Source organism: Grampus griseus, assembly GCF_964374135.1.
Source record: "Grampus griseus genome assembly, chromosome: 5".
Taxonomy (NCBI): domain Eukaryota; kingdom Metazoa; phylum Chordata; class Mammalia; order Artiodactyla; family Delphinidae; genus Grampus; species Grampus griseus.
This window is the reverse complement of record NC_138998.1, coordinates 126,548,249-126,562,472: the sequence shown is the minus strand read 5'-3', so window position 1 is coordinate 126,562,472 and position 14,224 is coordinate 126,548,249.

Below are 14,224 nucleotides of genomic sequence, written 5' to 3'. Positions count from 1 at the left end.
AGACTTTTTTTTATTTGATAAAGTTGCTACAGATTCACAACCTTCCTCTGAGGTCTTCCAACTCTTCCATTTGGAGAGAGAGAAAAAGAATATTTCAGTCCTTCAGAAAGTGGAAGCTGAGAGTTCCCCCTTTTTTCACAAAGGTAAATGATACTTCCTTTTAAAAGGATCATTATGGTCTCATGTTAGAGACACATGAAAGAGATGACCTCACACTTCACAAATTAATATCCATAGTAATTATAATAACTTTCCTTAAAAGTTACCTTTTATCACTAAACATCACTGGAAAACAAATATACTAGACTTTATTTATTGAAATGTGTGACTCACAGCACGGGTCCTCATGACGTGCGAGCTCTGGTACTGAGCTTGCCCTGTATTTATTTTTCCTCCCCACCTATGCTATGTCTTCATCGACACAGTTTTTCCTGTCATTATGCATGGATTGTTTAAAAACTGCCCCAAGTTCTTTCCAAAGCCAGTTAATTATCTTGTTTCAACACCAGAAATATATATTGTGATATGGTCAGAATTTCATGATTATGTCAAAATATTCTTACCCTGAGACAGAGAAAATGTTTTGTGGAGATTACAAAATTGCCAGTTACTCTGAAATATGGTTCCTACTATTTCATTGCTCCATGAAGTTATTCATCTCCTTGAAGGCAGCAGTTGACTCTCTTTTTATCCCCTGATTGCACCTGGCTCAGAGTTTGTCAATTGCTTCATTTTTAAGATTTGACAGTTATCACATAATACTTAAAATATACCTTTTTTTGTACTTTTAAGTTACTTTTTATGTTACATTCCAAAATATTAAACTGAAAAGAAAAGGTGCTGTACTAAAATATTTTTCAAGTCCTTCTTTACATGCCTTTCCGTTTGGTTACTTGACTTTGATGTTATTGTTCTTTATTTTGTATGTATGTGTTTTGTCTTTCCCAGCATACACATGTTACTGCCCTTCTTAAATGTTTCATGATTTACTGCCTTTAGAGAATTTTGAATATGTTATGCATTTATATGTTTGAGTCATCACAACTACTATAGGTTAATATTCAAGAAACACATAATCAAGTTAAATATCTTCAAATAAAAATTATAATTCTAATATTGGAACTCATTTCCTTCATATAGTAACATTTCTGGAAAAAGAAAAAGCTGAGTACATCATTATTCCAGAAAACCTTTACTGTTTTCCAAAGCTTCTTCTTAGAAGGCATGCCAAAGATGTTTGGGGTCAAAGTTTGATAAATACTTTTTGAGGGTTGGGTCAGTCTAGTAAAGATTTAAGAGTAATGAACTGCAATATTTTTGCTGAATTAGGGCAAACCACTTAACCAATTTGAATATCCATTTCCTCTTTGGTAAAATACTAGATGGGATGCCTGACCCCTTTCTGAAATCTATTATTTAAAAATAAATAGATGCATGCACTGAGTTATTCAAGTAAGGCCATAATTCTTAAAGTACTTTTGCTTTGGAAGTTGTTTTAAATAAATAGTATTAACTTCAACGGAACATATGCCAAAGAGTATCATTACTATCTTTCAATATTAACCATATTAACAGATAGTTATTTAATTATAAAATTTTGTGTATAGAGATTGAGCAAAGTTTAACACATTTTTAAAATCAGGAACACTGTTGATTCAAGGAGAAGTTTGATCAAAAATTCTTCCTAAAACAAAGAGAATTACAAATATGTCCACAGTTTATCCAGAGATCCTGGTGTTCTAGGAAGCCTACAAATTTAACATTAACATAGTTTGGGGGTTTGGGGGAGGTGGAAAAAATTCTTTCCCCAAATTCAAATTGGAAAGTAATTTTGGTAATTGTTAGTAAGTGATAAAATTTCAAAATACATGAAATCAGCTATCCATATTTTGAAATAGATCGCAATATTCCAGGTTTAGGAAAACAACCATGCACAATAATATCTTAGGACCCAAGGTAGATGCAAATATATGTCATTCCAGGGCCAAACACTGTATTCCATGCTTTACAGTGTATGTCTTCATTGTGTAACTGTCATCATCTAGAAGGCTCTGCATTACACAGCCAATCATGAGAATGTCATATTAGATTTTTTGTAGTAGTCATCAGGTTTTTCCTGCTTTGTGAAAGATCTTGCTGTGTTTCCATTATTATAGTTTAATTTTAACCATCTAATTCCTGTTATGCCAAATTACCCATCATCCCACTAAAAATCCCAAATCTGTGTCCTTGCTCACACTATTTGTCCCCTCAGAATGTCCACATGTGTATCCTACTTGAGTCTTCTTGACAACTAATCTGAGCATTAATAAATCCCCACCCCAGAAAAACTAATCATTCTTTCATTGATGATATCTTAAGACCTTAAGAAATAAAATCATTCAAAGAACAAAGACAATGCAATAATGTCCTGAGTATTCATTTTTAGAGTAAACAAAATATTCATATTTTGGCCTCTCTTCTTCATATTATTAAAAATAATTTTACTGAAGTCCTTTATATTCTCCTCCCTTGCTTCATTCATATGTGTGCATATCTCCATAAACAATAGATAGTAATGTTTTATAATATTATAGTGATATTATCACAGTGACCTATAATCATCTACTTATATATCCAACAACCTCTAAAGATTGAAGACCATGAAGTCAGGTTCCATTTTTTTTTTATATTTTATGTCCAGATACTAACATATTAGATATTCTATTACAATCAAATAAAAGGATGGATGGATGAATGACTGGAGAATCCATTCATTCTTTAGGTTCTTTCTAGCTATGGATTGTGCTAACTACCAAAAAGCCAGAGAGAGGTTATCAAATAACCATATAAATCTGTGAATAATAAATTAAACAAAAGAACTTACTGAAATATATGAAAACCTTAATATTTTGATTAAAACATTAACATTTTATTTATTCTAGAATTTACTTGCTTTATGTACTTTCTTTTTGAGGGACAAAATAGATATGCCTTCTAGATAAAGAATAGAAGCTTTATCATATCTTTATTATAAATAAGTTTTGATATATTTTAACTTTTCCACTAATCCTTTTCAAGTGTTGGGAACCACCATGCTCCTTCCTAAATGGAAAATGCTACTGAAAAATCCATACTGGTGTCTTGGGTCAGCTTCATTAGAAGTAGTTGTAAAGGGACTTTACTGGTGGTGCAGTGGTTAAGAATCCACCTGCCAATGCAGGGGACACGGATTTGAGCCCTGGCCCAGGAGAATCCCACATGCTGCGGAGCAACTAAGCTCATGCACCACAACTACTGAGCCTGCACTCTAGAGACCGTGAGCCACAACTACAGAGCCCGAGTGCCACAACTACTGAAGCTCGTGTGCCTAGAGATCGTGCTCCGCAAGGAGAGAAGCCACCGCAATGAGAAGCCTGCGCGCCACACCAAAGAGTGGCCCTCTCTCGCTGCAACTAGGGAAAGCCTGCGTGCAGCAACGAAGACCCAATGCAGCCCAAATAATTAATTAATTAATTTTTAAACACGTAGTTGTAAAGATGAAGGTTCAGTTGTAAGAGATTCATTCAGAAAGTGCTCCCGAGGGAGGTCTGAAGGGAGCAGAGGAAGCCCAAGCAAGTGTATGTTTTCAGGAAAATTCCATTCCACCTTGATCCTACAGAGGGACTCTGGAGTGTGAATTATGCCTCAGGTTTGTCCTGAGTCAAGAATGTGGACTTTGTCATTTTCTGGGCCAGTCCTTGATTGTACTAAATATCACACCAGAGGGAAGTAAATGCCCAGGTCTTCAATTCACTCTGCCTGTGGATAAAGGGCTCCAGGAGCCTAAGAACTGTCCTCTGAGGAAGTCTGTGAGCATATGTCTTTAGACCCAAAACATACAGAAAAGTGCAGGGGCATATATTTCCAGGAGAGCAATCGGAGAGACCCAGTGTGGAGCACCGACAGTGTTTGCTACAAATGGTAGCCTGCAATTAGTATTAGGTTTATCATTTTTCTTTTAAAATATTTATTTATTTATTTTTGGCTGCATCGGGTCTTACTTGTAGCACTCAAGATTTTTCATTGCAGCACATAGGATGCTCTCAAGTTGTGGTGCACGGGTTTCTCTCTAGTTGTGGTGTGTGAGCTCCCTAGTTGTGGCATGCAGGCTCCAGAGAATGTGGGCTCTGTAGTTGCGGCATGCAGGCTCTCCAGTCATGGTGCGCAGGCTCAGTAGTTGCAGCACATGGGCTTAGTTGTCCAGCAGCATGTGAGATCTTCGTTCCCCCACCAGGGACCAAACCCATGTCCTCTGCATTGGAAAGTGGATTCTTAACCCCTCTACCCACCAGGGAAGATCTTAGGTTTATCATTGTTACCAGATATGCTGAACAATAGCAAACTGGTTATTTTAAAAAAGTACTTTCCTCAAGAAAGTACAATGCAAGTGTTTAAATGATAATGGAAAATTATTTGTATTGACATAAAATATTTTCATGATATATTGCTTGTAAAAAAGCAGGTTATAAAGCAATATGTGTAATACAATCATATTAAATTTTAATTTAATGACATGTCAGAAAATTAGAAAAATATTACCAATGGTGGGATGACTTGCACTATTCATTATTATTTTATTTAAAAATATTTGTATACAAAATGTATGTGTTGCAATTTTTTTTTATAATTTGATTTTGAAATCTAGTAACCTACATTGCAATCATATGTCATGATTTAGAAATAGATAAAGTGGACATGATTTCCACATGACATTACATCTTTAAAGGAAGACAACACAGAAGGAGGTAATCCAGGCTTGGTCAATTCTAAGAAGTTGTGGCATAAAAGAGTTTTCCAATGTCTTTTTAATATATACAAAGGCATTAGGCAGTTACAATAAAAGTCATCAGCTTGATCGATCAGTTAAAAGCTTAGAGGCCATATATGAGCCCTTTTCTTATAAGAAAGATTCCAGTTCCAAGGATAAAGTTTATTAAATACCTAGCAGAACAATGTTTCCATTAATTTAGTTCTAGAACTTGTTCAGTCCTCCAGTCTTAAAGAAGAATAAGCATTCTTAGAAAATACCAGTGGATACTTAGGAGAAGGTTCCATTTACAGACCCAGTCCTACAAAAGAGGTAAATACACAATGGAGAGATCTATCTCTATAAAGGAACTGGTGTCATATCTAAGGGCATCAAGCCTTTTGGCATGAATAAGCTGGCACAATCCTGCCAGGTTTTCCAGTGTCACTGGGATAAGTGATTTCAAGCTTTCCAAGTTGAATTAACTTGTATGTTAGGCTTCCTTCCATTACAATTAATAGAAAATTCAACTCAAATCATCTTAAGAAAAAATCAACAACAAAAATAAAGGCAGAGTTTATCAAGACAGCTGGAGTGAGGGGGGAGGGGCAATTAAGACTTTCAAGCTTCAGTTTCATTCTGTCTTGGCTCTACATTGTGAACCTTTTCTGTTTGCTCCATTTTCCTGCAGGCTTTCCATTCCTAGTGACAAGATTCCTGCAAAATGAAATACACCCTATCTTTTTATGATCTTTGAGTAGAAAGGATAATATTCTTTTTCTAACAGTTCTCTAAAGTCTAGCAATTGAGTCTCCTTGCACTGTGTTGAGTACCATGTCTATTTCAGAAAAATCACTGTGATCAAGGGGCTGCAAAGTTCTGATGTCAGTGTCAGGGTCACATTCTCTCAAAGGGATGCTCTGTGGAATCAACTGCATCCAAGTCCTGTGGACTGAGGATATGTGGGGATGGTGAGCAATGGAGGAAAATCAGGATGCTTTGTCCAGAAGAGCAAATGAAACTGGGTGAGCACATATTTTTCAAATATGCTTCCTCTCTCACATGAAATTGGAATGACACTAAAATTCCTCATGAAGAACATCAAAGAAACAAGTTGATGAGGCAAGGAGTGAGACAATAAGGCATTGTTCATGATAGCTTCTGTTATTTATAATTTTTTTTTTTTTTTTTTTTTTTTTTTTTTTTTTTTGCTGTACGCGGGCCTCTCACTGTCGTGGCCTTTCCCATTGCAGAGCACAGGCTCCGGAAGCGCAGGCTCAGCGGCCATGGCTCACAGGCCCAGCCGCTCCACAGCATGTGGGATCCTCCCAGACCGGGGCACGAACCCGTGTCCCCCACATCGGCAGGCGGACTCTCAACCACTGCGCCACCAGGGAAGCCCTATTTATAAATTTTTAAAAAGAGCGTTAACTATTTTGGGATCAGGTAGACAAATATATCTTTTATTGCTTTTTGTTTGTTTGTTTTCGGAGTCCTGGAGTATGATTCATCTAGGATGCTTTTGTTTAATAAATGTAAAGGATTTTTCTTTATCAAACCTATCTTAATCTTCATTTCTAAGTTTAACTTAAGAAGTACTATACTTGAGCTCTTGGGTGCTTATTGTAAAGAATAGGTGAAGGATACTACTTAGCACAAGCCCAATTTTTTATGAAATTGGACTTTCAGCACCACTATTTTTATTTTAATTATATTTTAAAAGATACACACTTTGCCCTTCCATAACTTTTTTCATATATATCATACAATTACTTGAATACATTGTTAAAGGTTTAATATTCTAATATTAAAGTGATTATTACCATTTGATTTATAATAATTTAGTATATATATTGAGTTTAAATATGAACTCCAGTTTTAACATTACTCTTCCCATCATAACCAAAAGCAGATCATAACTGATACCTCATCCAGACCCAGGTAGAGTTGGCATTAACAGAAGAGTAGAATCAGAGCTACTATTTAACAACATTGAATGCAAATACACATAAAATGGTACAGTTGTCCCTCACCTTCATCTCTAGTTTTTTTCTTTAGTGGATTAAACGTCAACCTGGCCACTTTCACATCAAACCTAAGAAAAGGGAAGGCAGTTGCTTACTGACTAAAGAAAGATGTTTGCTGAAAATATGTTTTTATCCTATAGAGTGATAAAATGTGTATAATTATACACTTCATTAATTGGTTTAAACAATCTGCCATACTAACCAGAGGATGTTTCAATTACATGGGCGACCAACATCTGTTTAGATAGAGCTAGATGTAGAACGTGTGCTTGGCTGTGTGGAGCTCTGATAAGAAAGATGTGTAACGCAATTCCAGTGAATTCTTCCATGAAACTGACTATTGTTTTAGGTGATTGAAAATTCAATAAGTAAAATATTTAATAAAGCATGCATGAATAAAAATATAGTATCATTAATTCTGAGTGATAAATGTGGATGGTTTGGGAAGGAGGAAGATTCATCCATTTAATTCTGTCCAGCAGGAGAGCACTGGATAGTTAAAATGTTCAGAAGCTTTATCAATTCAATGGCAGTTAAAGGAACTGAGAATACATAGCCTAGAAAATAACAGAGTTATTCTACTATCTTGAGATAACCCCTACTGATCTATAGGAGTAGATAGAGACTACTTCTGGAGAGCTCAAAACCACACTGAGAAGCACAGATGAGAGAAAAAAAGAAAGGTGTACTGTAAAATTTTAAAAAATAAATAACAACTATATACCAGTTCAACAATGGAACATGCTGATTTGAAAGTTAATGGGCTTCGCAGAAGTGGAAGGTGTAGATAAAGAAACTTGTATTAATTAATCAACTCGTGCTGGTCTCCATAATCAGGATGTTGTATATACTACATCATCACACTTCCACAAACATAAAGACATGGCTAGTATTACCCTCACTTAGATAAGGAAAATAGACTCAGAAGGTTGTCAACACCCCAAAGCTGGAGAGAAGGACAGTCAAGATGTAAACCCAAGTCTTTGACTTCAAAGACTATATCAAGCAGAGGTAGGGTGAACACCTGTCAGAAACATCATAATGGAGATTCTTTCCCCAGTTGATGACAAGTAGATTATGGAATCAATAATGTTTTTCCAAACTCTGAAATAGTATGACTTAGGAAGAAGCAGAGGTTTAAGCTTACTTTCAGGCCAACACACAAACTTTTTCAAAGTATACCTTTAACCATCCCCAGGACTGGTTAATAATATTACTGGTAAAACATACAGAGAAAATATCAAGTACAATACCATCCGTATTACATATACAATATAATATCACTTATATTGCACAATACCTTGTGAGATATATCTATATAGAGATAGAAAAAGAGAGAGAAAGGGAGGGAGAGCTAGCCAAGGCTAACCTCCCTGGCATGAACAGGACAGCTTAGATAGGGGTTAGCATTCTTTGAAGGAAATTTTCTTTCAAATGGAAAAGCCAGCTGAGCTTTACTTCCTGGGCATCATGGTTTATAGCTTTGGTATCTTCATATGTAATGACCTCTAAGCTGAAAAAAAAAAAAAAAAAAAAAACACTCAGAAGCAATAAGCCATTTCCTCATCTGGGAATTGACAAGAGGGCAAAAAGGCACCCACACTAATTAGGATGCACCACTCAGCCTTCTAATGGTGATTGGCAAGGTTCCATGCAAGCTGACTATTGCACTAGTAGAAAGTTGTTTGTTTTGGCCTTTTCTGTCTCATTTAGAGATGGAAAATTCTCATATTTAAGCATATGTAAAGGTATGTCATAGACAGTGTTTAAAATAATGGATATTTGCATATGCATGTGTAAAATTATTTTTCTTACAAGCCATTGAAATCATACCATTTTTAGTCTTTGTTTTGAAATTTAATGAAGTATTTTTCCATCAAACAACTTTATTGAAATTATAATGTGCTCGGGTAACATGTTGGGCAGGGTTAACTTCCTAACAAGGCATTGGATCTAAACCTGACTGGTGTGATGAACAGTGTATACAGGGAGATGAATGAACAAAAAAGGGGACATTAAGGAACTCAATTAGAAAGGATGGTAAATATTTTAATAATAGTTATATTAATTCTTCAAAAATTTTACTAGAACATGATTTTTATTTTTCTTCTTGTAATATTTTCTCAACTTAAGCAAAATGTATTTGAGAGGTGTGGAGAAACAAAGAAAAGAAGTAAAAAAGAAATAAGCAGGGCTATTTTCTAATAGCATTTTATTTATGCAAAGACAGGAAAAACTCAGAAATAAGAAGTCTCAGGAACACAAAAATGAGCAAGAAGGGAGTCCAGGATGCCTCAAAAAGGGGAATGTCACTTAAAACCTTTCTCTGCTACTACTCTGACCTAAACCTTCTTTAATGCATGAAATACAATAGCCTATTTTCTCAATGACCCAGCTACATTTATTTTAATTTGCGATGTAATCCTTGTATATTTTTCAACTGCATTCACAGTGGTTAGAGTCAAAGGACCTCTCAGCATTTCTTCATGTTTACTCTCTCAATGAATATATAAGAAATGGCCAAGCATGTATATCTGAGTCTTTCAGGCATGTACATCTCCATCCTTTTTTCTCTCTTATATGCAGAACCTCATTTTTGCTTTGCCAGGGAATAACTCTGCCCTTGTCTAAGTCAGAACATCTGGATCCTGATCTCATGGTCCTTGGAAGATAAGCAAAAAGTAAAATTGTTCTGAATCCCCAATGCCTTCTCTAATAAGCATTTTATGAGAATAATAGTCTCTTTGGGAAATGGAAAAATGATTGAAACGATCACATTCAACCCCGGACTAAAGCTCTAATTAGGAACCATCTGAGAAAGGGGGGCAAGATTGCAAACAGTGCAGGGGTCCTGCCATTTGTGCACAATCTGAAGGGGGGACAGAAAGAATGTCACAGAGAGATGGAAATTTTTGGCACTCAGAAAAATACTTCTGACAAATTAGCTAAAGTTTTCGTCAAATCACTGAAACAAGTCTATTTGGAAAACATGAAATGCTGCATGTTATAAAATTTTAACAGATCCATTTTACATGCAAACAAGAAAACATCTGCTCAGCAGAAACACCACGGCATATCCTAAAATTTAGAAAACATGGCTATACAACGTTGTTATTTTTCCATTTAGAAGAAAAAAGGCAAATTATTGTAGTAACTAGATATTATAAGTATCTAAGCTAATCTAGCTGGTTCAAACCAAATACATATTCAATGCAGTTTCCTTCTTTTAAATGTCAAGCCAGCCACATTTTGTGAGAGAAATGCAATCTGTTGCAAAATGATATGTGCTTACTGTTAGGTTTTTCCTCATTAACATTTCAGCCTTTCAAGTAATCTATTTAGACCACATTAACATGAAACATAATAAACTTTACACACGTGCATAGACTACTACTTCTCTTTAGGTTGCTACTTCTGTTCTCTCATATTCTTTCCAAGAAATGAAAACTTGATAGTAAATTTGCAAGAACAATACAAAAATATCTCTCTTATCTCTTGCACTCAGATTCCCCAATTGTTAATTTTACCATCTTTGCTACACTACTCAGTTTCTCTGTCTCTCCTTCTTTATCTCTCACATACACACATACATACCCAGACACACACATGCACATATACACAGCCTTTGTGGTGCTTTTCTTTCACATTATTTATGGCACCCTGTACTTTATGTTTTAAGTACAAAGTAATAAAATTTAAGCTTTTTAAATTTTAAATTGTGCAATTCAGGAGCATTAAGTACATTCACAGTGCTGTGCAATCATCACCACAGTCTAGTTTCAGACTATTTCATTCCTGCAAAATAAAACCATATATCCAAAGCAAGCACTCCCCATTCCTCCCTTTCCCAGCCCCTGACAACCCCTAATCCTCTTTCTTACTCTGTTTCTTTACCTATTCTGGATGTTTCCTGTAAATGAAATCATACGAAAGGTGGCTTTTTGTGTCTGCCCACATATTTTAAGAGGGGACTAGTGAAGTTTTGTTTTTATTTGAAATGGCATTTTTGTTATTTGAAAGAGAAATCCAGATGTATTAGAGATGTACAAAATGAAAAAAAAAGCAAAAAAACAGAGGCAAGACCTATATCTCCTTGGGAGAGGGGAACAAATTAGGAGTTGGGATTAACATATACACAATATGATATATAAAATAGATTACCAACAAGGGCCTACTGTATATCACAGACAACTATACTCAATATTTTGTAATAACCTATAAGGGAAAAGAATCTGAGAAAGAATATATATATATATGTATTATATATATATATCACTTTGCTGTACACCTGAAACTAACACAACATTGTAAATCAACTATGCTTCAATAAAAATAAATAAATTTTAAAAAACAGCAGAAGCTTATGTTTTTCAACTGCAGGTAAAGTCAAAATAAGTACAGGGAAGTTGGTACAAATTAACTGAGCAAGTAATGTGGAGTGAGGTCTAGGCAGGCTCTGAGCCATATTAGAACAAATTTTGTCTCATCTTTACCGAAGATCTCAAAAAATTCTCTCACGGGAGTCTATATCCCTTTAAGACAATCTGACAAAAAGCCCAAATGAGTTTCTGCATTTCTGTGTGCCTGCATGTGTATGTGTTAATGTATTTGTGTGTGTTTGCATGTGTGTGTGCTTGTGTATTTGTATGTGCATATATGTTTGTGCAGTTATGTATGCATGAGTTTGTACTTCTGTGTGTGCATGTGTGTGTATAATGGTAGACTTCTGTTTGAGTGTGGTTTATGTATTCATGTGTGTATATGTTTGTGTCTTATTTATTTATTTATTTTTTTGTTTTATCATTTTGGTTTATGTCCTTCTGGATATATTTTTATGCATACATATATATACAAAGTTATTATAAAAATACAATTATACAATAATGTTGTTCAATAAGTGAATTTTTAACCTGACAAAATTTATAGATATTCCTTGTTTGTGTTTTTAATTTACAAATCCAATACTCTGGTACCCCAGGATTCATTTTGACTAAGCCACACCAAGGTGGCTATCATTGTCATGAACTTCCTCTCAAATATCGACACTTACCAAATACAACAAAAACATCAGCATGAAGTATTTAAAAAAGAGAAATAACATCAGACATTGAAGGTTGAAAGCCACAAGTACAGGAAAACACATGTTTTCTTAAATTCAAGGTTCTGGTCTGTTTGCATTTTCATTTTAACATGCTCTTCCCCCTCACAAGAATCTTGAAAACCCCTATGATACGATACTTTGCTGTTACGGAATTTAAGATATTAAGAGGTTGAAACGCTCACACAGAAATCTCTCTGTGGCCTGCAGACCTATTTCTTTGGCTTACAATGTGGTTTAAGAAAATTGAATTCTTTTTTTTTTAAATGGTGCATTTTCTCTGAAGTTTATAAAAATCTCTGTCACTCTCTATCACACTCCAATCAAGAGTAAGAGGCATCCTTCACTTGTTTTCCCTGGCTGAGTCAGAAGGTGCCCAAGTTTGCAATACTTGCCTTAAGAGTGGCTGAGGAGAGAGTTTCCAGGTTAACCTCTTTAATGAAGGTTTGTTTTAAAATTTTTACTATCCATGAAAATAAAATTATACAGACTACATACAGATGCAAAGCATAGAAACATTATTTGATGCACCTTACATAGGCAGTAATTAATATTCTACAATTGATTTCAGTTCGCCATTCTTTCCTTCCTCCTGTGGTTGAAATGAAATGCCTAGAGATTCTGCTCTGTTGCAGACACTGTGTGTGAATGAGCTAAGAAGCTTTCTCCTCTGCAGAGTCTGACCTTCCATGCAATTATTTACTGTCTTTTTAATGATGACTTCAGCATTTGATTCTATTCAGAGACATAATGTAATTTGAATACTCAAGATGAAAACAAGTTTCCTGTAGCCATTTTTAACCCATTTAGTCTGCCACAGTGAAGTAGGTGTTTGTCAACCCTCCTTGGCTAATAGCAGGGATCCAGGGCCTTAACTTTCCAGTCTAAGGTCCCTCATGCTGGAAGAGTGCTGTGACCTGGCTCTACCAATCCCTTTTACATATGTCTTAGCTTGCTTCCTGTGAAAGGATTCTGAGCTCAGGGCTTCCTTTATTTCTCCATGGCTGCTTTGACAAAATCCTTTGTCCTGGTGTTTTGCCTCCTTTCCCCTCCCCATCTCCTAATTCCATCTTTTTCTAATTATCCTCAACCGGAATGACCCCAAATCCACATACACTCAACATGAAATTCTTGTGGTCAGGGACAAAGAATTCAGAAGTTAATATGCATGTATTAAAATGTCATGTAATAGTAACTTGAGGCTGGGGAGGTGCTGCTGACCTAAAACATACATGACAACACAACCAACCCAGCACAAACTGCCTGTGAATTAATGTGCCACTTTGTCCTTACTATTGTTTATCCTTTTAAAATACACTTTCCATCCATCAGCCCATGAATAAATCACCCATCGTCTCAGCTCTACCCTAATTTCACCTTGTTCACTACCCAGGCTTCTCCTTGGTTTTGAATTTGCGGAAGTGTGAATTCACCTTGGTGTTTTTTTGTTTTTTGTTTTTAACATCCTTATTAGAGTATAAATGCTTTACAATCGTGTGTTAGTTTCTGTTTTATAACAAAATGACTCAGTTATACATGTAGATATGTTCCCATATCTCTTCCCTCTGGTGTCTCCCTCCCTTCTACCCTCCCTATCCCACCCCTCTAGGCAGTCACAAAGCACCAAGCTGATCTCCCTGTGCTATGCGGCTGCTTCCCACTAGCTATCTATTTTACGTTTGGTAGTGTATATATGTGCATGCCACTCTCTCACTTTGTCACAGCTTGCCCTTCCCCCTCCCCATATCCTCAAGTCCATTCTCTAATAGGTCTGTGTCTTTATTCCCATCTTACCCCTAAGTTCTTCATGACATTTATTTTTTTCTTAGATCCATATATATGTGTTAGTGTACGGTATTTCTCTTTCTCTTTCTGACTCACTTCAGTCTGTATGACAGACTCTAGGTCCATCCACCTCACTACAAATAACTCAATTTCATTTCTTTTAATGGCTGAGTAATATTCCATTGTATATATGTGCCACATCTTCTTTATCCATTCATCCGATGATGGACACTTAGGCTGCTTCCATCTCCTGGCTATTGTAAATAGAGCTGCAATGAACATTTTGGTACATGACTTTTTTTGAATTATGGTTTTCTCAGGGTATATGCCCAGTAGTGGGATTGCTGGGTCATATGGTAGTTCTATTTGTAGTTTTTTAAGGAACCTCCATACTGTTCTCCATAGTGGCTGTACCAATTCACATTTCCACCAGCAGTGCAAGAGTGTTCCCTTTTCTCCACACCCTCTCCAACATTTATTGTTTCTGGATTTTTTGTCGATGGCAATTCTGACTGGTGTGAGAAGATATCTCATTGTAGTTTTGAT